Source organism: Pholcus phalangioides, unplaced genomic scaffold (genome assembly GCF_987345545.1).
Source record: "Pholcus phalangioides strain wild (caught in Gottingen) unplaced genomic scaffold, Ppha-v1.0 ptg000019l_1, whole genome shotgun sequence".
NCBI classification, from domain to species: Eukaryota; Metazoa; Arthropoda; class Arachnida; order Araneae; family Pholcidae; genus Pholcus; species Pholcus phalangioides.
Window position 1 is genome coordinate 11,246,808 of NW_028301612.1, and position 25,983 is coordinate 11,272,790.

General features: G+C 55.0%; 8 non-coding genes and 1 pseudogene across 8 annotated transcripts; all 9 read left to right on the forward strand.

The window, feature by feature from the left end:
* Nucleotides 1-7,054: 7,054 nt before the first annotated feature.
* Nucleotides 7,055-7,221, forward strand: LOC149071360 (U2 spliceosomal RNA; annotated as a pseudogene).
* A 6,953-nt stretch (nt 7,222-14,174) lies between these two features.
* LOC149071361 (U2 spliceosomal RNA) lies at nt 14,175-14,363 on the forward strand. Its single transcript, XR_016194918.1, has one exon. It is a non-coding gene; the product is annotated as a U2 spliceosomal RNA (small nuclear RNA).
* Nucleotides 14,364-21,317: 6,954 nt separating this feature from the next.
* Nucleotides 21,318-21,506, forward strand: LOC149071362 (U2 spliceosomal RNA). Its single transcript, XR_016194919.1, has one exon. It is a non-coding gene; the product is annotated as a U2 spliceosomal RNA (small nuclear RNA).
* A 515-nt stretch (nt 21,507-22,021) lies between these two features.
* Nucleotides 22,022-22,213, forward strand: LOC149071363 (U2 spliceosomal RNA). Its single transcript, XR_016194797.1, has one exon. It is a non-coding gene; the product is annotated as a U2 spliceosomal RNA (small nuclear RNA).
* Nucleotides 22,214-22,728: 515 nt separating this feature from the next.
* Nucleotides 22,729-22,920, forward strand: LOC149071364 (U2 spliceosomal RNA). The gene has a single exon (XR_016194798.1). It is a non-coding gene; the product is annotated as a U2 spliceosomal RNA (small nuclear RNA).
* A 515-nt stretch (nt 22,921-23,435) lies between these two features.
* Nucleotides 23,436-23,627, forward strand: LOC149071365 (U2 spliceosomal RNA). The gene has a single exon (XR_016194799.1). It is a non-coding gene; the product is annotated as a U2 spliceosomal RNA (small nuclear RNA).
* A 516-nt stretch (nt 23,628-24,143) lies between these two features.
* On the forward strand, nt 24,144-24,335 carry LOC149071366 (U2 spliceosomal RNA). The gene has a single exon (XR_016194800.1). It is a non-coding gene; the product is annotated as a U2 spliceosomal RNA (small nuclear RNA).
* Nucleotides 24,336-24,850: 515 nt separating this feature from the next.
* LOC149071367 (U2 spliceosomal RNA) lies at nt 24,851-25,042 on the forward strand. Its single transcript, XR_016194801.1, has one exon. It is a non-coding gene; the product is annotated as a U2 spliceosomal RNA (small nuclear RNA).
* A 515-nt stretch (nt 25,043-25,557) lies between these two features.
* LOC149071368 (U2 spliceosomal RNA) lies at nt 25,558-25,749 on the forward strand. The gene has a single exon (XR_016194803.1). It is a non-coding gene; the product is annotated as a U2 spliceosomal RNA (small nuclear RNA).
* The last annotated feature ends 234 nt before the right edge of the window (nt 25,750-25,983 follow it).

A 25,983-nucleotide genomic window follows, 5' to 3' on the forward strand; every position in this document is an offset into this window, starting at 1 on the left:
GGAGAACTAACCACCAGCCGAGTTCGACGGTGTTCCAGTGAAGAATCGACGAGCCACGCCCATCCGAAGAGCTGCCGCGGGTCCTCTGAAGTCCGGTTCCTGCTTAAAGATGATGGCTGGCTAAAGGAAGACGAAGGCGTGCCTGAAACATGACCTGGTTGGCGGTTGATGACTCGTGACCACCCCTGCTCTCTTCTTCCTCCACTCCTCGTCGTGATCCCGGGAAAGGCATCTGTCACATCTCAGGCATTTCAGCCTAGCCGTCGTCCTTGGACCCTCGCCTCATTATATGGCTGGGCCTTGGGCGTGCGGTCAGCGGAAGTGCCTGTTAGCCAATCGGTGGTGTGGCAGTGTTCGGGTCAGCCTCGGAGCTTTGGCTACGCCTGGCGGACTGACTTGACACCTTTCCCTCGCGGGGCTGCCCCACATCCATAACTCGGGTTCGTCAGGATGACCTCTCGGGGTCGCTTGATGAATTCGGGTCTATGCATGATGCCCACTCGTGTTTCCCTCCCGCCCCTCCCTTTCTCGAGGCCTCTTAAGGGTCCTCAACTTCTTTCTCTCGGGACCTCTTAAAGTGTCCCACCCCCTGGTCTAGCGGGACCTATTAAAGGTCTCAACTCTCCCTGGGTTCTCGCGAGACCTCCTAAAGGTTCTCTTTGACTGTGGGTTTGGTTCACGCGGGACCTCTTAAAGGTCTCTTCCCCCTGGGTTGGTTAGCGTGAGACCTCTTCAAGGTCTCACACTCCCGGGACTTCGCGCGGCCTCTTCAGGGCTCCCCTCGTCGGGCAGAGTCCGCCAAGTTGTGGAGTTGGTGAACTTTTATTAGCTCCAGGGTTTGGCGGGGTCGGCCCACCGAGAGGTAGAGCTCCCAAGGGGACTAGTGGGATCTTCCCCCCCGGGTTTTTAAGAGTCCCTTAAGGGCTCACCCCCCCCGGGCTAGGTAGGACCTCCTAAAGGTCCTCCCCATTGGTATCAGGGTCCCTCTTAAAGGTTCCACAGCCCGTACGGAGTCTCCTAAAGCTCTCCAACCCCCACCAATGGGTCTCGTGGGGTCCTTAAGACCCCCTCTATCTCCCCTGCCCTGGTCACGGGCAGCCGCCGCATAATGGGTCATGTGTAGGGTGCGTCTAGTCCAAGTGCACGTGATCCACAAGGAACAACAAATACGGGAAGAATACATCAATGAACTGACCCCGAGGCGCGACCACACCAACATGCCCAGACGACTGAGGAACGGTCGAAGTATACCGACACCTGGGTCGGCTCAGCGAGTGACACGAACAGCCACCGACGGGGAAGTGACAACGCCTAGCATGTCGCCACGCAGTGCATCGAGGTCACCCAGCCAATCGAGATCGTCTTCAACAGAATGGTCGAGCGGAGACTACGACGCTCCACGCCCGGTCACTGAGAACAACCCTCCTACCCAAGGGGGTGATGAAGAGAGTGTGGAGGCTCACCTGTCCGTGCCACCAATGACGGACGCCACATGGGAGCTGGACGCAAGCATCATGTCCATCGACGCCTTGCAGCCCTTGAACGACACCACCGACCCCGATCAAACACCGCTGCACCCAACACTGATGATGAGACTCAGTGGGGCGAACGACCTGGACGCCTCTACAGCAGTTGGATTCTCCAATGAGGAAGAGTGTCCCGGCAACAACACTAGAGCAGACCTAGCAACAAGTGACATGGCTCAGCGCGCAGTGCCAACCACCCCCAGAAACACAGAGCACGCACCGGGACGCAGCTCCACCGCCTCGGGCTCCCAAGGGGCAGGGCAGTTTGCAAGACTGACCCTATCGTCATTGCAAGCATCGCTCCGTGCAGCAATGCGCGTGCTGTCCCCGAACAACACCGCAGGAGGCACCCCGCCAGCAGTGCATCAAGCGACAGTCACAACGCAAGACAGTCAGCCTACCCAACAGGACTCGCCTCCCAGCCCTAGTGGAACGAGCAGCCCGCCAGGGAGCCACTCCGGTGCTCTCAGCTCGTCACCAGCTGGACAGCTGCCCAGACTTAGCGTGTCGCCGCTACGGGACCCAACGGACGTGGCAAGAATCGACAGTCAACCAAGTGTTCCCCAGCCAGCGCGGCCGGTCTTGACCCCGGACGCAGACCCGGGAGCCCAAGCACCAACCCCACCGCCGGTGGAGGACGCGACGCTCAGCAGTGACATCGCCCAACAAAGCCCGCAGCACACGTTCAGCGAAGCAGGCAGCACGCAGAGACTCCCAGCTGGCGAACTCAGCCCTGCACCGGCAGGGCAGTCACTCAGACGGAGCATCTCATCACTTCAAGCCTCGCTGGAACAACCAGGCAATGAGACCCCCCTGTCCACCGGAGCCAACCCAACAGAGACGATGATGATGACCTCCCCAGCACCAACAGCCAGAGAGGAATTGCTGTCGCCTGAAGTGACAGTGCCGAGGCCCCAGGAAGATGACAGTGCCTCCGGAACCCCCTCCCCGGATCGGCTGATGATAGACGTGGGACTGGATGACTGGCTGATCAACGCAACAGCCCCTCCCAGGACGCAAAGATCTCTCTTCCAGTCGTCGAATGAGAGCTCTCTGTCACTCCACACGACAGAGAACAGTGGGTCATCAACATCCAGAGACGCTGCCACGCAGACGACCAGGACCCGCAAACGGAAGAAGAAGAGAAAGAAAAACAAGACGCCAGAACACCGGCAACCCCAACCTACACTTGAGGTAGCAGGGCCCTCCACAAGGCGGGACATCCAACCATTGTCACAAGTCACAGCCTTGCCGCTAGCCCGAAGGACCAAGGTCGCAATCCGGACATGGGCAGCGCTACCAGGCGATAACACGAGCGTCGATCAAGAAGGTCCCGACTCTTCGTCGTCCAGTGACCCCCCGCCGGCGATTGATGCCCACCTCACGGACATCGAGATCCCGGAGTCGCAGCCCCACAGGGACACAAACAACCACGCCATGCCAGTGTCTCAAGCACTAGCAGCGGCAATGGGGCCGACGCAACTGACCGAAGAAGCAAGGCTGAACAGAAGGCCAGCCCTCTTGCCGACACCAGACTGCCCGCCGCTAGTGGCCGCTGGGACACATCGGATCTCACCGAGCCCGGAGCAGCAGACCAACCCCTCGCCGACACACAGTCTGGTGGACCTCAACAGGCAGTGCCAGAGAGTCGAGTCGGAACTCCACATCATCTTTCCGTTATCGTGTCCCCTGCCATGCACGGAAGACCACTGCACCAGGCAGTTCAAATCCGAGAAGTGGACAGCCATGAAGCAGTCGCTGCTCCGCCATCTGCTGGCCGACCACAGGGTGGACGTGGCATCAGCAGTGTTCTGGTGTCGTCTGTGTAGTTCGCGCCTGGAAACAAAACGGGTGAAGAACCACCGGTGCTTTCGCTCGCGGCCCATATTGATAGCCGACGCAGCCCCGTTGAGATACCCTTGCACAGTCTGTCGAGAGACCTTCCCGTCCAAACGAGGAGCACGCAACCACTGGCGAGCCAGGCATCAAGTGCGCAATCTGAGGCCATTGGAAGACGGTCCCCCAAGCAGGGTGTTCAACCAGCACGACGCATCGAGGGAACAGGCGGCATCGCCTGGACCCCAGAGCACATCCCCAGCGCGGTCAACACAACCAGGCTCGCAATCAACCATTGGAGCGTCAGCTGTGCCCTCAGAAGAAGGCGCAGATCTCGTGAGAGGTGAAATAGCGACCGAAGATCTGGAGCTCCCTCTACCACCCGGTCCCGCCACCGTAGACCCGCAGGGCGATAGCTCGCCATCAAGACCCTTCGTGTCCCGACTGAGGGAATTGCTCTCCAATCTCGAAGAAGATACGTGGCCGAACTTCTGTGAGGTGATACAGGAGCTGACGTCGTTTGCCCAGGAGTTTGTGCAGCTGCCGGCTCCATCGGAAAGCGGTGCGAGAAGAAGGGTAGACCCTCTCAACCACAGGCAAATTCAGCGGCTGTACCGAAGGAACCGCCGCCGCGCCGTAAAGGCCATCTTGGGGGAGGAGGCAAGCAGGTGCGCTATTCCAGTGGGAGAAGTAGTGGCGAAGTTTCATGCCCAAACCTCCTTTGACGCGTCCCCGATGGCGGACGTTGGCCACCCCTGCCCTGCTTCGACACCGGTCGATCTGGCTCCTTTTTCAACTACTGAGGTGCTAGGCAGGCTGAAAAGAGCTGAAAACTCTGCGCCTGGTCCGGATCGATTGACGTATAAACATTGGTTAGGAGTTGACCCAGAGGCAAGTGCACTAACCGTCATATTCAATGGGTGCTTGAAGTTAGGCAAAATTCCAGAAGAATGGAAGCAGTCCAGGACAATCTTGGTGCCGAAGGGCGGTGACCCGAACGCAATAGAGAACTGGAGGCCCATAGCCCTTACTCCGACTATCTATAAATTGTTCACAGGTTGCCTCAGCAAAAGACTCTCACTATGGCTGGAAGAGAATGAAATATTGTCTCCGTCCCAGAAGGGGTTCTTAGGGTACGATGGCGCCTTCGAAAACAATTTCATCCTAGAGCAGCGAGTGCAGAAAGCAAGGAGGGCCACCGAGGACATATGCATTATGTCACTAGACTTCGCAAACGCGTTTGGCTCCATCCCCCATGCCACCATCAAACACACCCTACGGAAGGCAGGTGCAGGGGAAAGATTCATCAAAATCACAGAAGACCTGTACCGAGGGGCAGCAACATCGTACCATACGGAAGAGGGCTCCTCCGAAGCGCTGGTCACGACGCAGGGAGTCCGCCAGGGTTGCCCACTTAGTGGGCTGCTCTTTAACATGGCGGTGGACCCGGTACTACGATCAGTCCAGGGAGACGGTGACGTCCATAACGCGCTTGCCTACGCAGATGACGTGTTACTGATGGCCAAGGACCCAGGCATACTCCAGCAACGGATCGACACTGCAAGTGAAGTCGCCTCCAAACTCGGGCTTAAAATCAACCCGAGCAAATGTTTTTCACTGCACCTAGGAAGCGCGCCGGTCGGGTGTAGGAACACAACCTTCCTCGTCAACGGAAATCCCACACAATCACTAGCAGATGGGAGCCATAAGAACTTTCTGGGAAAACCCGTCGGCTTCCGGATACTGCCTGACGAGAGCTCGTTGGAAGAATGCATCCAGCGCGGAAGGGACATTATGACATCAAGTCTTGCCCCATGGCAGAGAATCGACGCTCTCAAGACCTTCTTCTTCCCCACTATCCAATACTCAATACGAACGGCCCAAAGGACCAAGGGAAGCTGGAAGCGCATCGACGAGGAGCTGAGACCCCTCATAAAGGACACGCTGTACCTACCGAAACGTGCAAGCAACACGTACCTGCACGGCGACACCAAGGACGGGCTGTTTGGGATCCCCGAGGCCGCGAATGATGCGGACATAGGGCATATTGATGCGGCGGTCAAGTTGCTAACATCGAAGGATCAGGTTGTCCGAGACATGGCCTGGGCGGACCTGTACGACTTTGTCTCCTCCTGCATCAGGAAACCGGAAGTATCGATAGACGAAGTGAATGAGTTCCTCTCGAGAACCGGGGCAAGGCACACTTCTCACCCCACTACGTCTGTCTGGTCGAGAGCCAGGATGGCTGCAACGCACATCGGCCTAGTATGGGAGCTGACGGAGTCACACCAGGTCGCGATAAGGGCAGGGGAGATAACCATCACGGACAGGAGATCAGTATTCCGGACGCTCCGTGGTCTCCGGAGGAAGCAACATTCTGCGGACCTGAAGTCCATGCCGCACCAGGGGAAGACGTGTCACAATTTCTCGAAGTCGAAGCTGTCTACCCATTTCCATCGGGAAGGAGATTTCACCAGGTTTGCCGACTGGAGATTCATTCATCGAGCGCGTCTCGGGTTGGTGCCCCTGAACGGATATAAACACGGGGGAGACCCGGCAGAGATGAGATGCCGAAAGTGCGGCTACAGGCAGGAGACGCTCCCACATGTGGTGGACCATTGCATGGCCTACAGCCCACTATACACTGCTAGGCATAACAACATCGTAGAGAGGATAAAGAAGGCAGCGAGTGGCAGGTGGGAGGTCCTGGCGGAGAACCGTCCAGTAATGGGCTCCACGCTCCGCCCGGACCTCGTCCTCAAGAAGGATGACTCGGTGTTCGTGCTGGACATTACGGTCCCATTCGAAAACGGCCCGGAGGCGTTCGCGATCGCACGACAAGCGAAAGAGGAAAAATACCGTCCTCTTGTGAACCTGATGAAAGAACGGTACTCAGATGTCCGGTTTGGAACGATCGTCGTGGGTGCGCTTGGGTCCTGGGACCCCTCCAACGACAGAGTGATCTCTCGTCTGTGCTCCCGTCAATACGCAACGCTCATGAGGAAACTGGTGGTGAGCGACACCATAGCGGCGACGAGGGACATATACATCGAGTTCATCTCCGGGATCCGACAAGCTAATGGAAGAACTCTGCAGCAAGCATCATCTCAAGTCCAGACGCACGGGCGAGGACAACAGCGACACGGCCCAAGATCATGAATGAAGAAGTGTGTATATACGGAAAACGAAGAAATGGAGTGTAACCGCACGCATTGTCCTGAATTAATGTATCCCTTCTAATATATCTGTAACCTTGTACCCGCACTAATGTACCCCTTCTTATATATTTGTAACCTCGTACCCGTACTAACATGTCCGATATAATGTATTCGAAAGTTTTGTAACCGCACCTATGTTTCCATGAATCCTGTGCTCGTATGAATGTATCCGCAATCATGTTTCCGCACTATTGTTCTCGCACTTTTGTAATCGGAACCCTGTCTCATGTACCAATGTCCCATTGTTGTATCGCACCATTGTTTCAACCTGCCCGCGCTAAGAATGCCAACCGCACTTGTATAGATTGTATCATAAACCCCCTCATGTAAATATCCCCATTCCTATGCACCATTCAGTACATGTTCTGCAAGCAATACATATGTAGTTCTAACTTGGATGATATCAAATTCCCTTGTAAAGGAAGATATAAGTCCCATAGTGGGCCATGGAAACCAACTCTTTAAACATGAATAAAAGCTTTTTCAAATCTGTTCTTATCAGCTTAATATCTGGTACGTCTCCTACATGGGGACAAGATATTAAACTTATTTTTGGAACAGGGCGGAGTGCTTTCAGCTTGCTGAACCTCTGCCGCGGGTCCTCTCGATATTGCACTACCTTCGAGTTGGGCCCATCCTCATGAAATCAAGTAGACTCTGTGTTTTATTCATAATTTCGCAATAATCATACATTACCGGGGCGAAATAGACCGATTTGAAAGCGGTCGACGGAAAATTAAGGCCCGGCGCACGACCCTGGGACTTAGTTTTTTATTAAGGACACGACGTGGATGCCACGTCCTTGTGAGGACGGGTCCACGCCGGTCGTTTCCTCGTTGTGCTGTGCGCTTCCGAAATGCTGCCGCGGGTCCCCTCGACGTCTCTCCCGTTCCTGGGTGCCCCCCCCCCCTTCTAGATCGAGAATGCAAGTAGATATTGGTCTCGCGTCGACATCTAGCGGTCGAACGTGCAACCCGGACGGAACGGCGCCCCGGGAGCCCAGGATACGTCGCACCTGAAAGCAACATCTGGTCGACAAGAAGTCGTCTCGTCTTCAAAATACGATCGAGTCTTCCGACGCTATTAAAACAGACCCCAGCCAGGACATTAATTATAGTTAATTGTGATCAAATTTTAATTCGCGTCTATCCCGTTATCGCTTCTCGGCCTTTTGGCTAAGATCAAAGTGTAGTAGGTGATCTTGCCAAGGATCTAGTCAAGAGGAGAGGAAACTACCAGCCAAATTCGACGGTGATCCAGTCAACAGCTGATGTGCCACGCCCCATCGAAGTTCTGCCGCGGGTCCTCTACCATCCGAAGACTAGCTGTTTCAACGATGTCCGGCTAAAGAAAGACGAAGGCGTGCCTGAAACATGACCTGGCTGGCGGTCGATGACTCGTGACCACCCCTGCTCTCTCTTCTTCGTCTCCACCTCGTCGTGATCCCGGGAAAGGCATCTGTCACACCTCAGGCATTTCAGCCTAGCCGTCGTCCTTGGACCCTTGCCTCATTATATGGTTGGGCCTTGGGCGTGCGGTCAGCGGAAGTGCCTGTTAGCCAATCGGTGGTGTGGCAGTGTTCGGGTCGGCCTCGGAGCTTTGGCTACGCCTGGCGGACTGACTCGACACCTTTCCCTCGCGGGGCTGCCCCACATCCATAACTCGGGTTCGTCGGGACGACCTCTCGGGGTCGCTTGAGGAATTCGGGTCTATGCATGATGCCCACTCGTGTTCCCCTCCCTCCCCTCCCTTTCTCGAGGCCTCTTAAAGGTCCTCAACCTCTTTCTCTCGGGACCTCTTAAAGTGTCCCACCCCCTGGTCTAGCGGGACCTTTTAAAGGTCTCAACTCTCCCTGGGTTCTCGCGAGACCTCCTAAAGGTTCTCTTTCCCTGTGGGTTTGGTTCACGCGGGACCTCTTAAAGGTCTCTTCCCCCTGGGTTGGTTAGCGTGAGACCTCTTCAAGGTCTCACCCTCCCGGGACTTCGCGTGACCTCTTCAGGGCTCCCCTCGTCGGGCAGAGTCCGCCAAGTTGTGGAGTTGGTGAACTTTTGTTACTAGCTCCAGGGGTTGGCGGGGTCGGCCCATCGAGAGGTAGAGCCCCCAAGGGGACTAGTGGGATCTTCCCCCCCGGGTTTCTTGTAAGAGTCCCTTAAGGGCTCACCCCCCCCGGGCTAGGTAGGACCTCCTAAAGGTCCTCCCCATTGGCATCAAGGTCCCTCTTAAAGGTTCCACGGTCCTAACGGAGTCTCTTAAAGTTCTCCAGCCCCCACCAATGGGTCTCATGGGGTCCCTAAGACCCGTCTCTATCTCCCTGCCCTGGTCACGGGCATTGGCCGCTAGGTAGGTCATGTGTAGGGTGCTCCAAGTCAGCCAGCTATAGTCTCGCTCCTAGCTACGGTCATCGAAGTGAGTACTCCAAGTAGGTGGTCGTTGATTGTTTACCACTAACAGTCTAACCACTAACCTAACTAACATCTAACCGACACAATGCCGAGGAACCTACGGAATGGAAGAACCCTGCAGACTCCAGGGTCAGCCCGCCGTGTCATCACAGAGGGACTCGACCCAGAGGAGTCGGAACGCCTCTTGGTTTCATACGCTCTCTTCGTTTCTCCCGAGAAGCAGCAGTCGCCATCAGGATCTTCGGTGAGCCACTCTGATGCCTCGCCAGCCTCAAGTGTGAGAGACGCCCACAACGACGGCGATACCTCTCGAAATTCCTCGTCGCCGGGGCGATTGGTAATCGACTCTGATACGGACTGGCTCATCGACGCCACTGCAATCGCGCCGCCTAGTCAAGAAACTGCATGTGAGACTGTGGCATTGGTGACCTGCCCTGAAGACGCGCCTACACGGGAATGGGCCACGAACAACAGCGTGTTCCCCCTGCACTTCTCTGCGGAAGACTCAACCAGGCTGGACCCCATGTCCTCCCCAGGAGCATGGTGGGCATCGGAACCACGTCCGGCAACAGCTGGAGTAGAAGATTGCCCATCCCTAGCGTCGAAGTCTTCCCCGGAACACCTGCCATCATCGTCAGACCTGGAGCGTGACCTGTGTCTATCGTCTGACACCTCACAGTCGAGTGCGCTGCCTGATCCTGTAACCCCAATGGCTTGCAAGAGTGATGATACCCCTCGATCGCCTACGACACCCCCCCCCGAGCCCGAGGCACCATCGCCCTCTTCGAGCCCAGCGCATCCCGGGCCAGTGAGTGAAGCCGAGGAATGTCCAAATGCAAACTCCTTGGTGAACAGTGACGTTTCATCGTCTGGCTCGCACAGTGACGCCTCGACTCAGACAACTTGGCCGGCCCATCCAAAGAAGAAGAGGAAAAAGAAGAAGGGAAGGAAATCCGCACGAGCCACTCAAGACCTCGCCATGGCAGGTCCGTCAGCAGCAGCCGCATTCACAGCACCGTCGCAAACGGACAGCTTACCGTTGGCCCAGAGAACAAAGAGGGCGCTTCAAACCAGAAGTCTCCTCCCGGTCCCCGAGAGTCAACTGGGCTCGGACCAGCCGACGTCGCCAGACATAAGGGTGAATGTGCCAGAAACCCAAGTGTCGCAAGCAGTCCCCACGTCGGAAAGTTCAGCGAGTGCTGGCTCCCAAGAGTTAGGATCTCCCCCCGAAGAGACCGATCCCGCGGACGACGGAAACCAAACCTCCAGAGTAACCGGGACGTCCGTCCCACCGGTTGGGAACCGGCGGCCAACGACGAGCCCTCCGCCGCAGCGTCATGTGGATCCGCTAACTCCTCTGCCGACCACAGGTAGACCAGTGGTCAACGTGCACCGGATATCACCATCGCCGCCGTCATCTCCAGTATCCCACTCACCAATCTCCCCGTCGTCAACATGCTGGAGGGAAGGCCTCTCTCTTCACCTTGCTTTCCCCGTGGACAGCCCGATGAAATGCCCCGAGGAGTCTTGCCCGTTTCAATTTCGGGCGAAAGCTTGGACTGCAATGAAGCAGTCGCTTCTCCGGCACTTACTCGCGGAGCATGGGCTCGACATCGAGGAATCCGCCTTCTGGTGCGGTCGATGCGGTGTTCGCTTCCAGTGCAGGAGGGTCAGGAACCACCGATGCCTAAGGTCTGGTCCGCTAATCGTGCACGATAACCGACCGTCCAAGTTCAAGTGCCCGACGTGCCCAGCCTCCTTTCCAAGTAAGAGGGGCATAATAAATCACGCGCGCAGCACGGGCCACGGTCAACAGAGGAGCGATCACCAGACGGCAGAGGCAGGGCACGCAGAGGTGACGAGAGCGCCTGATCCTCCCTCCCCCACAAGTCGTAGGTCTCTGGCACTCCCTCCTGCAGAGGGATCACAACACACCGCTAGCCAGCCCGGTTCACTTTCTCAAGACGCCTCCCAACCCCCAGCTTCTCAGGATGTCTTTCCAGTATCCCAGCAGGGCGAACTTGACGACATCGCAGACGTCGACGTCGAGCCAGACTCCCCACCACCCACCGCCATCTCCGGTAGTCAGCAGTCTGATGAAGCCCCATCTGGTCCATTCCACCGCCGCCTCCGAGACCTTCTCCGTGATTGGAATGAAGAGAGCTGGCACACGTTTTGTGACCTAGTCCAGGAATTCACAGCCTTTGCACAGAGACACGTGAAGATCCCAGACCAGCAGCCCAACAGAGTGCCACCGAGAAGGACGGACCCCCTGAATCATAGGGACATTCAGCGCCTCTACCGAAGGAACCGAAGAAGGGCAGTGAAGTGTGTCATCGGTGAAGAGTCCAAGAGTTGCGAGATCCCTCTGGCTGAGATAATCGAGAAGTTCCAGGCGAGCGGCACGTTCGAGGCGTCGAACCTCTCCGACATCGACCACCCGCACCCTGCCCAGTCTCCTGTGGACCTCACCCCGTTCACGGTCAATGAGGTGGCCAGCCGGTTAAAGAGGGCCGAGAACTCCGCCCCCGGTCCCGACCGCCTCACGTACCGCCATTGGAGAGGCGTTGACCCGGACGGCAAAGCCTTAACCAGCATCTTCAACGGGTGCCTGAAGGCCCGCCAAATCCCAGAGTCGTGGAAGCATTCCCGCACCATCCTCGTCCCGAAGAGCGGGGACCCCAGGGAAGTTAGCAACTGGAGGCCGATTGCGCTAACCTCAACAATATACAAGCTGTTCGCGGGGTGCCTGTCACGAAGGTTAGCAGCTTGGATGGAAGGGAACGACGTCCTCTCTCCGTCTCAGAAAGGCTTCCTCCACCATGACGGCGCATTCGAGAATAACTACGTCCTCGAACAGCGCGTCCTGGAAGCTAGAAGAACCAAACAAGAGATTTGCTTCCTGTCTCTGGACTTTGCGAACGCCTTCGGGTCCGTCCCGCATGTCACCATCTGGCATACTCTGCAACAAGCGGGAGCCGGGCAAGACTTCATAAGCATCGTGAAGGGAATCTATGACGGGGCAACCACGTCATACTGCAGCGCGGAGGGCATCTCCGACGATTTCCCCGTCAGCGAGGGTGTGAGGCAGGGATGCCCGCTCAGCGGCCTCCTCTTCAATATCTCCGTGGACCCCGTTCTGCGCACCATCCACGACGACAGCGACCACGCAGCGTTGGCTTTTGCAGATGACGTCCTCCTCCTCGCCAGCGATCCGGCCACTCTTCAGCGACGTGCGGATAAAGCTGCCCGCATGTCCAGGAAACTCGGCCTGGAAATCAACCCGCGGAAGTGCTTCTCGTTGCATCTCTCACACAATCCGGTGGGCTGCAGGCCAACAATCTTCAAGATAGGCGAAGATTCCGTGCCGGCGCTCGCAGATGGCTGTCCGAAGAAGTTCTTAGGGAAGCCCACAGGATTTCGGTTGATGCCAGATGAAAGTACACTGGACCAATGTCTTCAATACGGTAAGGACCTCCTTACCTCAAGCCTGGCGCCGTGGCAAAGGATCGACGCCCTAAAAACCTTCTTCTTTCCGTCGCTGCAGTACTCTCTGCGGACGGCCCAACACAATAAGAGCAGCTGGCGCCGTGTTGACGACTTCCTGAGGCCCTTCATAAAAAATTCGTTGTACCTTCCGAAGAGAGCCAGCAACAGCTACATTTATGGCGATCCCAGCCTGGGGTTGTTCGGAGTCCCTGAAGCCGCCGTTGACGCCGACATCAGTAACATCGATGCGGCCTTCAAACTCCTGACGTCAAAAGACCCGGTAGTAAAAGACATCGCATGGAAGGATTTGCGGAGCTTCGTTGGCGCATGCTTGAGGAAGGCTGACCCGACCGTCGGCGAGATCAACGCCTTCTTGTCCCGCACAGCTGCACGCCACACATCCCACCCAACGACATCAGTGTGGTCCCGTGCTCGGATGGCGGCTGAACACCTCGGTCTCGTGTGGGACCTCACGGATGATAAGCAAGTCGCTGTAAAAGTTGGCGAGGACACCATCACGGACAGGAGGGCCGTCTTCAAGATCCTCCACGCCATCACGAGGAAACGGCATGCCAACAATATGTCTTCCTTGGCACACCAGGGGAAGACTTTCTGCAACATCTCTCGCTCGAAGGCATCTCATCACTTTCACCGTGAAGGAGACTTCACGCGGTTCGCGGACTGGCGCTTTGTGCATAGGGCTCGACTCGGCCTTGTTCCTCTGAATGGGTATCAACATGGGAGAGACCCCGCGGCAAAGAGGTGCAGGAAATGCGGCTACAGCAGCGAGACCTTACCACACGTCCTCGACCACTGCATGGCTTACAGCCCACTATACACCGCCCGCCACAACGCCATCGTCGAGAGGGTGAAGAAAGCTGCGGTCGGTCGCTGGGAGATATTCGCCGAGAACCGTCCCGTCATGGGCTCATCCCTACGCCCGGACCTCATCCTCAGGAAAGATAGTTCGATACTCATCTTGGACATCACTGTCCCGTTTGAGAATGGTCCAGAGGCGTTTGCAGCAGCGAGACGCCTGAAAGAGGAAAAATATCGCCCACTGGTGGAGGCGATGAAACTACGATTCTCGGACGTCCGCTTTGGCGCCATTGTGGTGGGAGCCCTTGGGTCGTGGGACCCTCAGAACGACCGGATCGTAGCCAGACTCTGCTCCCGACGATACTCCAGCCTGATGAGAAAACTTGTGGTCAGCGAAACAATTGGAAAGTCTAGAGACATTTATGTCGAGTTCATCACCGGGGTACGGCAGTCAGCACCCAGCACCCGTCCAAGGCCAGAAGCAAGGTAAAATGATGTCGCCCACCAGTGTCAGTTAACACCCATTCCGTACGCGGTGTCTCTAGTGGAAAAAACGTTCGATCATCAGACAGCGCATGATCCCTAATTGATGTATATAGCTCAAAGTGTGTAAAAGAAGATTGTATATATATAGTATTTTTCGCATCCAATTACAATGTAAAGAATGTTACGCAACAATACCATTGTACAGAAATTGCCGAAATAATGTGTATATAAATTCGTGTCGCACCAATATTTTTATATCGCAACTATGTATTTGTATAGATAACTATTCCGGATCTATCGATGTACAGATTGTCAGCAAACATGTTCACACGCACGAATGTCTCTCGATCCAGTATTCCCTTGTAAAGGATGATCACGAGTCCCATACCGGGCCATGTACAACCTCTTTTAAAATATGAATAAATGTTTTTAAATCTGTTCTTATCAGCTTAATATCTGGTACGTCTCCTACATGGGGACAAGATATTAAACTTATTTTTGGAACAGGGCGGAGTGCTTTCAGCTTGCTGAACCTCTGCCGCGGGTCCTCTCGATATTGCACTACCTTCGAGTTGGGCCCATCCTCATGAAATCAAGTAGACTCTGTGTTTTATTCATAATTTCGCAATAATCATACATTACCGGGGCGAAATAGACCGATTTGAAAGCGGTCGACGGAAAATTAAGGCCCGGCGCACGACCCTGGGACTTAGTTTTTTATTAAGGAGACGACGTGGATGCCACGTCCTTGTGAGGACGGGTCCACGCCGGTCGTTTCCTCGTTGTGCTGTGCGCTTCCGAAATGCTGCCGCGGGTCCCCTCGACGTCTCTCCCGTTCCTGGGTGCCCCCCCCCCCCTTCTAGATCGAGAATGCAAGTAGATATTGGTCTCGCGTCGACATCTAGCGGTCGAACGTGCAACCCGGACGGAACGGCGCCCCGGGAGCCCAGGATACGTCGCACCTGAAAGCAACATCTGGTCGACAAGAAGTCGTCTCGTCTTCAAAATACGATCGAGTCTTCCGACGCTATTAAAACAGACCCCAGCCAGGACATTAATTATAGTTAATTGTGATCAAATTTTAATTCGCGTCTATCCCGTTATCGCTTCTCGGCCTTTTGGCTAAGATCAAAGTGTAGTAGGTGATCTTGCCAAGGATCTAGTCAAGAGGAGAGGAAACTACCAGCCAAATTCGACGGTGATCCAGTCAACAGCTGATGTGCCACGCCCCATCGAAGTTCTGCCGCGGGTCCTCTACCATCCGAAGACTAGCTGTTTCAACGATGTCCGGCTAAAGAAAGACGAAGGCGTGCCTGAAACATGACCTGGCTGGCGGTCGATGACTCGTGACCACCCCTGCTCTCTCTTCTTCGTCTCCACCTCGTCGTGATCCCGGGAAAGGCATCTGTCACACCTCAGGCATTTCAGCCTAGCCGTCGTCCTTGGACCCTTGCCTCATTATATGGTTGGGCCTTGGGCGTGCGGTCAGCGGAAGTGCCTGTTAGCCAATCGGTGGTGTGGCAGTGTTCGGGTCGGCCTCGGAGCTTTGGCTACGCCTGGCGGACTGACTCGACACCTTTCCCTCGCGGGGCTGCCCCACATCCATAACTCGGGTTCGTCGGGACGACCTCTCGGGGTCGCTTGAGGAATTCGGGTCTATGCATGATGCCCACTCGTGTTCCCCTCCCTCCCCTCCCTTTCTCGAGGCCTCTTAAAGGTCCTCAACCTCTTTCTCTCGGGACCTCTTAAAGTGTCCCACCCCCTGGTCTAGCGGGACCTTTTAAAGGTCTCAACTCTCCCTGGGTTCTCGCGAGACCTCCTAAAGGTTCTCTTTCCCTGTGGGTTTGGTTCACGCGGGACCTCTTAAAGGTCTCTTCCCCCTGGGTTGGTTAGCGTGAGACCTCTTCAAGGTCTCACCCTCCCGGGACTTCGCGTGACCTCTTCAGGGCTCCCCTCGTCGGGCAGAGTCCGCCAAGTTGTGGAGTTGGTGAACTTTTGTTACTAGCTCCAGGGGTTGGCGGGGTCGGCCCATCGAGAGGTAGAGCCCCCAAGGGGACTAGTGGGATCTTCCCCCCCGGGTTTCTTGTAAGAGTCCCTTAAGGGCTCACCCCCCCCGGGCTAGGTAGGACCTCCTAAAGGTCCTCCCCATTGGCATCAAGGTCCCTCTTAAAGGTTCCACGGTCCTAACGGAGTCTCTTAAAGTTCTCCAGCCCCCACCAATGGGTCTCATGGGGTCCCTAAGACCCGTCTCTATCTCCCTGCCCTGGTCACGGGCATTGGCCGCTAGGTAGGTCATGTGTAGGGTGCTCCAAGTCAGCCAGCTATAGTCTCGCTCCTAGCTACGGTCATCGAAGTGAGTACTCCAAGTAGGTGGTCGTTGATTGTTTACCACTAACAGTCTAACCACTAACCTAACTAACATCTAACCGACACAATGCCGAGGAACCTACGGAATGGAAGAACCCTGCAGACTCCAGGGTCAGCCCGCCGTGTCATCACAGAGGGACTCGACCCAGAGGAGTCGGAACGCCTCTTGGTTTCATACGCTCTCTTCGTTTCTCCCGAGAAGCAGCAGTCGCCATCAGGATCTTCGGTGAGCCACTCTGATGCCTCGCCAGCCTCAAGTGTGAGAGACGCCCACAACGACGGCGATACCTCTCGAAATTCCTCGTCGCCGGGGCGATTGGTAATCGACTCTGATACGGACTGGCTCATCGACGCCACTGCAATCGCGCCGCCTAGTCAAGAAACTGCATGTGAGACTGTGGCATTGGTGACCTGCCCTGAAGACGCGCCTACACGGGAATGGGCCACGAACAACAGCGTGTTCCCCCTGCACTTCTCTGCGGAAGACTCAACCAGGCTGGACCCCATGTCCTCCCCAGGAGCATGGTGGGCATCGGAACCACGTCCGGCAACAGCTGGAGTAGAAGATTGCCCATCCCTAGCGTCGAAGTCTTCCCCGGAACACCTGCCATCATCGTCAGACCTGGAGCGTGACCTGTGTCTATCGTCTGACACCTCACAGTCGAGTGCGCTGCCTGATCCTGTAACCCCAATGGCTTGCAAGAGTGATGATACCCCTCGATCGCCTACGACACCCCCCCCCGAGCCCGAGGCACCATCGCCCTCTTCGAGCCCAGCGCATCCCGGGCCAGTGAGTGAAGCCGAGGAATGTCCAAATGCAAACTCCTTGGTGAACAGTGACGTTTCATCGTCTGGCTCGCACAGTGACGCCTCGACTCAGACAACTTGGCCGGCCCATCCAAAGAAGAAGAGGAAAAAGAAGAAGGGAAGGAAATCCGCACGAGCCACTCAAGACCTCGCCATGGCAGGTCCGTCAGCAGCAGCCGCATTCACAGCACCGTCGCAAACGGACAGCTTACCGTTGGCCCAGAGAACAAAGAGGGCGCTTCAAACCAGAAGTCTCCTCCCGGTCCCCGAGAGTCAACTGGGCTCGGACCAGCCGACGTCGCCAGACATAAGGGTGAATGTGCCAGAAACCCAAGTGTCGCAAGCAGTCCCCACGTCGGAAAGTTCAGCGAGTGCTGGCTCCCAAGAGTTAGGATCTCCCCCCGAAGAGACCGATCCCGCGGACGACGGAAACCAAACCTCCAGAGTAACCGGGACGTCCGTCCCACCGGTTGGGAACCGGCGGCCAACGACGAGCCCTCCGCCGCAGCGTCATGTGGATCCGCTAACTCCTCTGCCGACCACAGGTAGACCAGTGGTCAACGTGCACCGGATATCACCATCGCCGCCGTCATCTCCAGTATCCCACTCACCAATCTCCCCGTCGTCAACATGCTGGAGGGAAGGCCTCTCTCTTCACCTTGCTTTCCCCGTGGACAGCCCGATGAAATGCCCCGAGGAGTCTTGCCCGTTTCAATTTCGGGCGAAAGCTTGGACTGCAATGAAGCAGTCGCTTCTCCGGCACTTACTCGCGGAGCATGGGCTCGACATCGAGGAATCCGCCTTCTGGTGCGGTCGATGCGGTGTTCGCTTCCAGTGCAGGAGGGTCAGGAACCACCGATGCCTAAGGTCTGGTCCGCTAATCGTGCACGATAACCGACCGTCCAAGTTCAAGTGCCCGACGTGCCCAGCCTCCTTTCCAAGTAAGAGGGGCATAATAAATCACGCGCGCAGCACGGGCCACGGTCAACAGAGGAGCGATCACCAGACGGCAGAGGCAGGGCACGCAGAGGTGACGAGAGCGCCTGATCCTCCCTCCCCCACAAGTCGTAGGTCTCTGGCACTCCCTCCTGCAGAGGGATCACAACACACCGCTAGCCAGCCCGGTTCACTTTCTCAAGACGCCTCCCAACCCCCAGCTTCTCAGGATGTCTTTCCAGTATCCCAGCAGGGCGAACTTGACGACATCGCAGACGTCGACGTCGAGCCAGACTCCCCACCACCCACCGCCATCTCCGGTAGTCAGCAGTCTGATGAAGCCCCATCTGGTCCATTCCACCGCCGCCTCCGAGACCTTCTCCGTGATTGGAATGAAGAGAGCTGGCACACGTTTTGTGACCTAGTCCAGGAATTCACAGCCTTTGCACAGAGACACGTGAAGATCCCAGACCAGCAGCCCAACAGAGTGCCACCGAGAAGGACGGACCCCCTGAATCATAGGGACATTCAGCGCCTCTACCGAAGGAACCGAAGAAGGGCAGTGAAGTGTGTCATCGGTGAAGAGTCCAAGAGTTGCGAGATCCCTCTGGCTGAGATAATCGAGAAGTTCCAGGCGAGCGGCACGTTCGAGGCGTCGAACCTCTCCGACATCGACCACCCGCACCCTGCCCAGTCTCCTGTGGACCTCACCCCGTTCACGGTCAATGAGGTGGCCAGCCGGTTAAAGAGGGCCGAGAACTCCGCCCCCGGTCCCGACCGCCTCACGTACCGCCATTGGAGAGGCGTTGACCCGGACGGCAAAGCCTTAACCAGCATCTTCAACGGGTGCCTGAAGGCCCGCCAAATCCCAGAGTCGTGGAAGCATTCCCGCACCATCCTCGTCCCGAAGAGCGGGGACCCCAGGGAAGTTAGCAACTGGAGGCCGATTGCGCTAACCTCAACAATATACAAGCTGTTCGCGGGGTGCCTGTCACGAAGGTTAGCAGCTTGGATGGAAGGGAACGACGTCCTCTCTCCGTCTCAGAAAGGCTTCCTCCACCATGACGGCGCATTCGAGAATAACTACGTCCTCGAACAGCGCGTCCTGGAAGCTAGAAGAACCAAACAAGAGATTTGCTTCCTGTCTCTGGACTTTGCGAACGCCTTCGGGTCCGTCCCGCATGTCACCATCTGGCATACTCTGCAACAAGCGGGAGCCGGGCAAGACTTCATAAGCATCGTGAAGGGAATCTATGACGGGGCAACCACGTCATACTGCAGCGCGGAGGGCATCTCCGACGATTTCCCCGTCAGCGAGGGTGTGAGGCAGGGATGCCCGCTCAGCGGCCTCCTCTTCAATATCTCCGTGGACCCCGTTCTGCGCACCATCCACGACGACAGCGACCACGCAGCGTTGGCTTTTGCAGATGACGTCCTCCTCCTCGCCAGCGATCCGGCCACTCTTCAGCGACGTGCGGATAAAGCTGCCCGCATGTCCAGGAAACTCGGCCTGGAAATCAACCCGCGGAAGTGCTTCTCGTTGCATCTCTCACACAATCCGGTGGGCTGCAGGCCAACAATCTTCAAGATAGGCGAAGATTCCGTGCCGGCGCTCGCAGATGGCTGTCCGAAGAAGTTCTTAGGGAAGCCCACAGGATTTCGGTTGATGCCAGATGAAAGTACACTGGACCAATGTCTTCAATACGGTAAGGACCTCCTTACCTCAAGCCTGGCGCCGTGGCAAAGGATCGACGCCCTAAAAACCTTCTTCTTTCCGTCGCTGCAGTACTCTCTGCGGACGGCCCAACACAATAAGAGCAGCTGGCGCCGTGTTGACGACTTCCTGAGGCCCTTCATAAAAAATTCGTTGTACCTTCCGAAGAGAGCCAGCAACAGCTACATTTATGGCGATCCCAGCCTGGGGTTGTTCGGAGTCCCTGAAGCCGCCGTTGACGCCGACATCAGTAACATCGATGCGGCCTTCAAACTCCTGACGTCAAAAGACCCGGTAGTAAAAGACATCGCATGGAAGGATTTGCGGAGCTTCGTTGGCGCATGCTTGAGGAAGGCTGACCCGACCGTCGGCGAGATCAACGCCTTCTTGTCCCGCACAGCTGCACGCCACACATCCCACCCAACGACATCAGTGTGGTCCCGTGCTCGGATGGCGGCTGAACACCTCGGTCTCGTGTGGGACCTCACGGATGATAAGCAAGTCGCTGTAAAAGTTGGCGAGGACACCATCACGGACAGGAGGGCCGTCTTCAAGATCCTCCACGCCATCACGAGGAAACGGCATGCCAACAATATGTCTTCCTTGGCACACCAGGGGAAGACTTTCTGCAACATCTCTCGCTCGAAGGCATCTCATCACTTTCACCGTGAAGGAGACTTCACGCGGTTCGCGGACTGGCGCTTTGTGCATAGGGCTCGACTCGGCCTTGTTCCTCTGAATGGGTATCAACATGGGAGAGACCCCGCGGCAAAGAGGTGCAGGAAATGCGGCTACAGCAGCGAGACCTTACCACACGTCCTCGACCACTGCATGGCTTACAGCCCACTATACACCGCCCGCCACAACGCCATCGTCGAGAGGGTGAAGAAAGCTGCGGTCGGTCGCTGGGAGATATTCGCCGAGAACCGTCCCGTCATGGGCTCATCCCTACGCCCGGACCTCATCCTCAGGAAAGATAGTTCGATACTCATCTTGGACATCACTGTCCCGTTTGAGAATGGTCCAGAGGCGTTTGCAGCAGCGAGACGCCTGAAAGAGGAAAAATATCGCCCACTGGTGGAGGCGATGAAACTACGATTCTCGGACGTCCGCTTTGGCGCCATTGTGGTGGGAGCCCTTGGGTCGTGGGACCCTCAGAACGACCGGATCGTAGCCAGACTCTGCTCCCGACGATACTCCAGCCTGATGAGAAAACTTGTGGTCAGCGAAACAATTGGAAAGTCTAGAGACATTTATGTCGAGTTCATCACCGGGGTACGGCAGTCAGCACCCAGCACCCGTCCAAGGCCAGAAGCAAGGTAAAATGATGTCGCCCACCAGTGTCAGTTAACACCCATTCCGTACGCGGTGTCTCTAGTGGAAAAAACGTTCGATCATCAGACAGCGCATGATCCCTAATTGATGTATATAGCTCAAAGTGTGTAAAAGAAGATTGTATATATATAGTATTTTTCGCATCCAATTACAATGTAAAGAATGTTACGCAACAATACCATTGTACAGAAATTGCCGAAATAATGTGTATATAAATTCGTGTCGCACCAATATTTTTATATCGCAACTATGTATTTGTATAGATAACTATTCCGGATCTATCGATGTACAGATTGTCAGCAAACATGTTCACACGCACGAATGTCTCTCGATCCAGTATTCCCTTGTAAAGGATGATCACGAGTCCCATACCGGGCCATGTACAACCTCTTTTAAAATATGAATAAATGTTTTTAAATCTGTTCTTATCAGCTTAATATCTGGTACGTCTCCTACATGGGGACAAGATATTAAACTTATTTTTGGAACAGGGCGGAGTGCTTTCAGCTTGCTGAACCTCTGCCGCGGGTCCTCTCGATATTGCACTACCTTCGAGTTGGGCCCATCCTCATGAAATCAAGTAGACTCTGTGTTTTATTCATAATTTCGCAATAATCATACATTACCGGGGCGAAATAGACCGATTTGAAAGCGGTCGACGGAAAATTAAGGCCCGGCGCACGACCCTGGGACTTAGTTTTTTATTAAGGAGACGACGTGGATGCCACGTCCTTGTGAGGACGGGTCCACGCCGGTCGTTTCCTCGTTGTGCTGTGCGCTTCCGAAATGCTGCCGCGGGTCCCCTCGACGTCTCTCCCGTTCCTGGGTGCCCCCCCCCCCCTTCTAGATCGAGAATGCAAGTAGATATTGGTCTCGCGTCGACATCTAGCGGTCGAACGTGCAACCCGGACGGAACGGCGCCCCGGGAGCCCAGGATACGTCGCACCTGAAAGCAACATCTGGTCGACAAGAAGTCGTCTCGTCTTCAAAATACGATCGAGTCTTCCGACGCTATTAAAACAGACCCCAGCCAGGACATTAATTATAGTTAATTGTGATCAAATTTTAATTCGCGTCTATCCCGTTATCGCTTCTCGGCCTTTTGGCTAAGATCAAAGTGTAGTATCTGTTCTTATCAGCTTAATATCTGGTACGTCTCCTACATGGGGACAAGATATTAAACTTATTTTTGGAACAGGGCGGAGTGCTTTCAGCTTGCTGAACCTCTGCCGCGGGTCCTCTCGATATTGCACTACCTTCGAGTTGGGCCCATCCTCATGAAATCAAGTAGACTCTGTGTTTTATTCATAATTTCGCAATAATCATACATTACCGGGGCGAAATAGACCGATTTGAAAGCGGTCGACGGAAAATTAAGGCCCGGCGCACGACCCTGGGACTTTTTTTTTTATTAAGGAGACGACGTGGATGCCACGTCCTTGTGAGGACGGGTCCACGCCGGTCGTTTCCTCGTTGTGCTGTGCGCTTCCGAAATGCTGCCGCGGGTCCCCTCGACGTCTCTCCCGTTCCTGGGTGCCCCCCCCCCCCTTCTAGATCGAGAATGCAAGTAGATATTGGTCTCGCGTCGACATCTAGCGGTCGAACGTGCAACCCGGACGGAACGGCGCCCCGGGAGCCCAGGATACGTCGCACCTGAAAGCAACATCTGGTCGACAAGAAGTCGTCTCGTCTTCAAAATACGATCGAGTCTTCCGACGCTATTAAAACAGACCCCAGCCAGGACATTAATTATAGTTAATTGTGATCAAATTTTAATTCGCGTCTATCCCGTTATCGCTTCTCGGCCTTTTGGCTAAGATCAAAGTGTAGTATCTGTTCTTATCAGCTTAATATCTGGTACGTCTCCTACATGGGGACAAGATATTAAACTTATTTTTGGAACAGGGCGGAGTGCTTTCAGCTTGCTGAACCTCTGCCGCGGGTCCTCTCGATATTGCACTACCTTCGAGTTGGGCCCATCCTCATGAAATCAAGTAGACTCTGTGTTTTATTCATAATTTCGCAATAATCATACATTACCGGGGCGAAATAGACCGATTTGAAAGCGGTCGACGGAAAATTAAGGCCCGGCGCACGACCCTGGGACTTTTTTTTTTATTAAGGAGACGACGTGGATGCCACGTCCTTGTGAGGACGGGTCCACGCCGGTCGTTTCCTCGTTGTGCTGTGCGCTTCCGAAATGCTGCCGCGGGTCCCCTCGACGTCTCTCCCGTTCCTGGGTGCCCCCCCCCCCCTTCTAGATCGAGAATGCAAGTAGATATTGGTCTCGCGTCGACATCTAGCGGTCGAACGTGCAACCCGGACGGAACGGCGCCCCGGGAGCCCAGGATACGTCGCACCTGAAAGCAACATCTGGTCGACAAGAAGTCGTCTCGTCTTCAAAATACGATCGAGTCTTCCGACGCTATTAAAACAGACCCCAGCCAGGACATTAATTATAGTTAATTGTGATCAAATTTTAATTCGCGTCTATCCCGTTATCGCTTCTCGGCCTTTTGGCTAAGATCAAAGTGTAGTATCTGTTCTTATCAGCTTAATATCTGGTACGTCTCCTACATGGGGACAAGATATTAAACTTATTTTTGGAACAGGGCGGAGTGCTTTCAGCTTGCTGAACCTCTGCCGCGGGTCCTCTCGATATTGCACTACCTTCGAGTTGGGCCCATCCTCATGAAATCAAGTAGACTCTGTGTTTTATTCATAATTTCGCAATAATCATACATTACCGGGGCGAAATAGACCGATTTGAAAGCGGTCGACGGAAAATTAAGGCCCGGCGCACGACCCTGGGACTTTTTTTTTTATTAAGGAGACGACGTGGATGCCACGTCCTTGTGAGGACGGGTCCACGCCGGTCGTTTCCTCGTTGTGCTGTGCGCTTCCGAAATGCTGCCGCGGGTCCCCTCGACGTCTCTCCCGTTCCTGGGTGCCCCCCCCCCCCCTTCTAGATCGAGAATGCAAGTAGATATTGGTCTCGCGTCGACATCTAGCGGTCGAACGTGCAACCCGGACGGAACGGCGCCCCGGGAGCCCAGGATACGTCGCACCTGAAAGCAACATCTGGTCGACAAGAAGTCGTCTCGTCTTCAAAATACGATCGAGTCTTCCGACGCTATTAAAACAGACCCCAGCCAGGACATTAATTATAGTTAATTGTGATCAAATTTTAATTCGCGTCTATCCCGTTATCGCTTCTCGGCCTTTTGGCTAAGATCAAAGTGTAGTATCTGTTCTTATCAGCTTAATATCTGGTACGTCTCCTACATGGGGACAAGATATTAAACTTATTTTTGGAACAGGGCGGAGTGCTTTCAGCTTGCTGAACCTCTGCCGCGGGTCCTCTCGATATTGCACTACCTTCGAGTTGGGCCCATCCTCATGAAATCAAGTAGACTCTGTGTTTTATTCATAATTTCGCAATAATCATACATTACCGGGGCGAAATAGACCGATTTGAAAGCGGTCGACGGAAAATTAAGGCCCGGCGCACGACCCTGGGACTTTTTTTTTTATTAAGGAGACGACGTGGATGCCACGTCCTTGTGAGGACGGGTCCACGCCGGTCGTTTCCTCGTTGTGCTGTGCGCTTCCGAAATGCTGCCGCGGGTCCCCTCGACGTCTCTCCCGTTCCTGGGTGCCCCCCCCCCCCTTCTAGATCGAGAATGCAAGTAGATATTGGTCTCGCGTCGACATCTAGCGGTCGAACGTGCAACCCGGACGGAACGGCGCCCCGGGAGCCCAGGATACGTCGCACCTGAAAGCAACATCTGGTCGACAAGAAGTCGTCTCGTCTTCAAAATACGATCGAGTCTTCCGACGCTATTAAAACAGACCCCAGCCAGGACATTAATTATAGTTAATTGTGATCAAATTTTAATTCGCGTCTATCCCGTTATCGCTTCTCGGCCTTTTGGCTAAGATCAAAGTGTAGTATCTGTTCTTATCAGCTTAATATCTGGTACGTCTCCTACATGGGGACAAGATATTAAACTTATTTTTGGAACAGGGCGGAGTGCTTTCAGCTTGCTGAACCTCTGCCGCGGGTCCTCTCGATATTGCACTACCTTCGAGTTGGGCCCATCCTCATGAAATCAAGTAGACTCTGTGTTTTATTCATAATTTCGCAATAATCATACATTACCGGGGCGAAATAGACCGATTTGAAAGCGGTCGACGGAAAATTAAGGCCCGGCGCACGACCCTGGGACTTTTTTTTTTATTAAGGAGACGACGTGGATGCCACGTCCTTGTGAGGACGGGTCCACGCCGGTCGTTTCCTCGTTGTGCTGTGCGCTTCCGAAATGCTGCCGCGGGTCCCCTCGACGTCTCTCCCGTTCCTGGGTGCCCCCCCCCCCCTTCTAGATCGAGAATGCAAGTAGATATTGGTCTCGCGTCGACATCTAGCGGTCGAACGTGCAACCCGGACGGAACGGCGCCCCGGGAGCCCAGGATACGTCGCACCTGAAAGCAACATCTGGTCGACAAGAAGTCGTCTCGTCTTCAAAATACGATCGAGTCTTCCGACGCTATTAAAACAGACCCCAGCCAGGACATTAATTATAGTTAATTGTGATCAAATTTTAATTCGCGTCTATCCCGTTATCGCTTCTCGGCCTTTTGGCTAAGATCAAAGTGTAGTATCTGTTCTTATCAGCTTAATATCTGGTACGTCTCCTACATGGGGACAAGATATTAAACTTATTTTTGGAACAGGGCGGAGTGCTTTCAGCTTGCTGAACCTCTGCCGCGGGTCCTCTCGATATTGCACTACCTTCGAGTTGGGCCCATCCTCATGAAATCAAGTAGACTCTGTGTTTTATTCATAATTTCGCAATAATCATACATTACCGGGGCGAAATAGACCGATTTGAAAGCGGTCGACGGAAAATTAAGGCCCGGCGCACGACCCTGGGACTTTTTTTTTTATTAAGGAGACGACGTGGATGCCACGTCCTTGTGAGGACGGGTCCACGCCGGTCGTTTCCTCGTTGTGCTGTGCGCTTCCGAAATGCTGCCGCGGGTCCCCT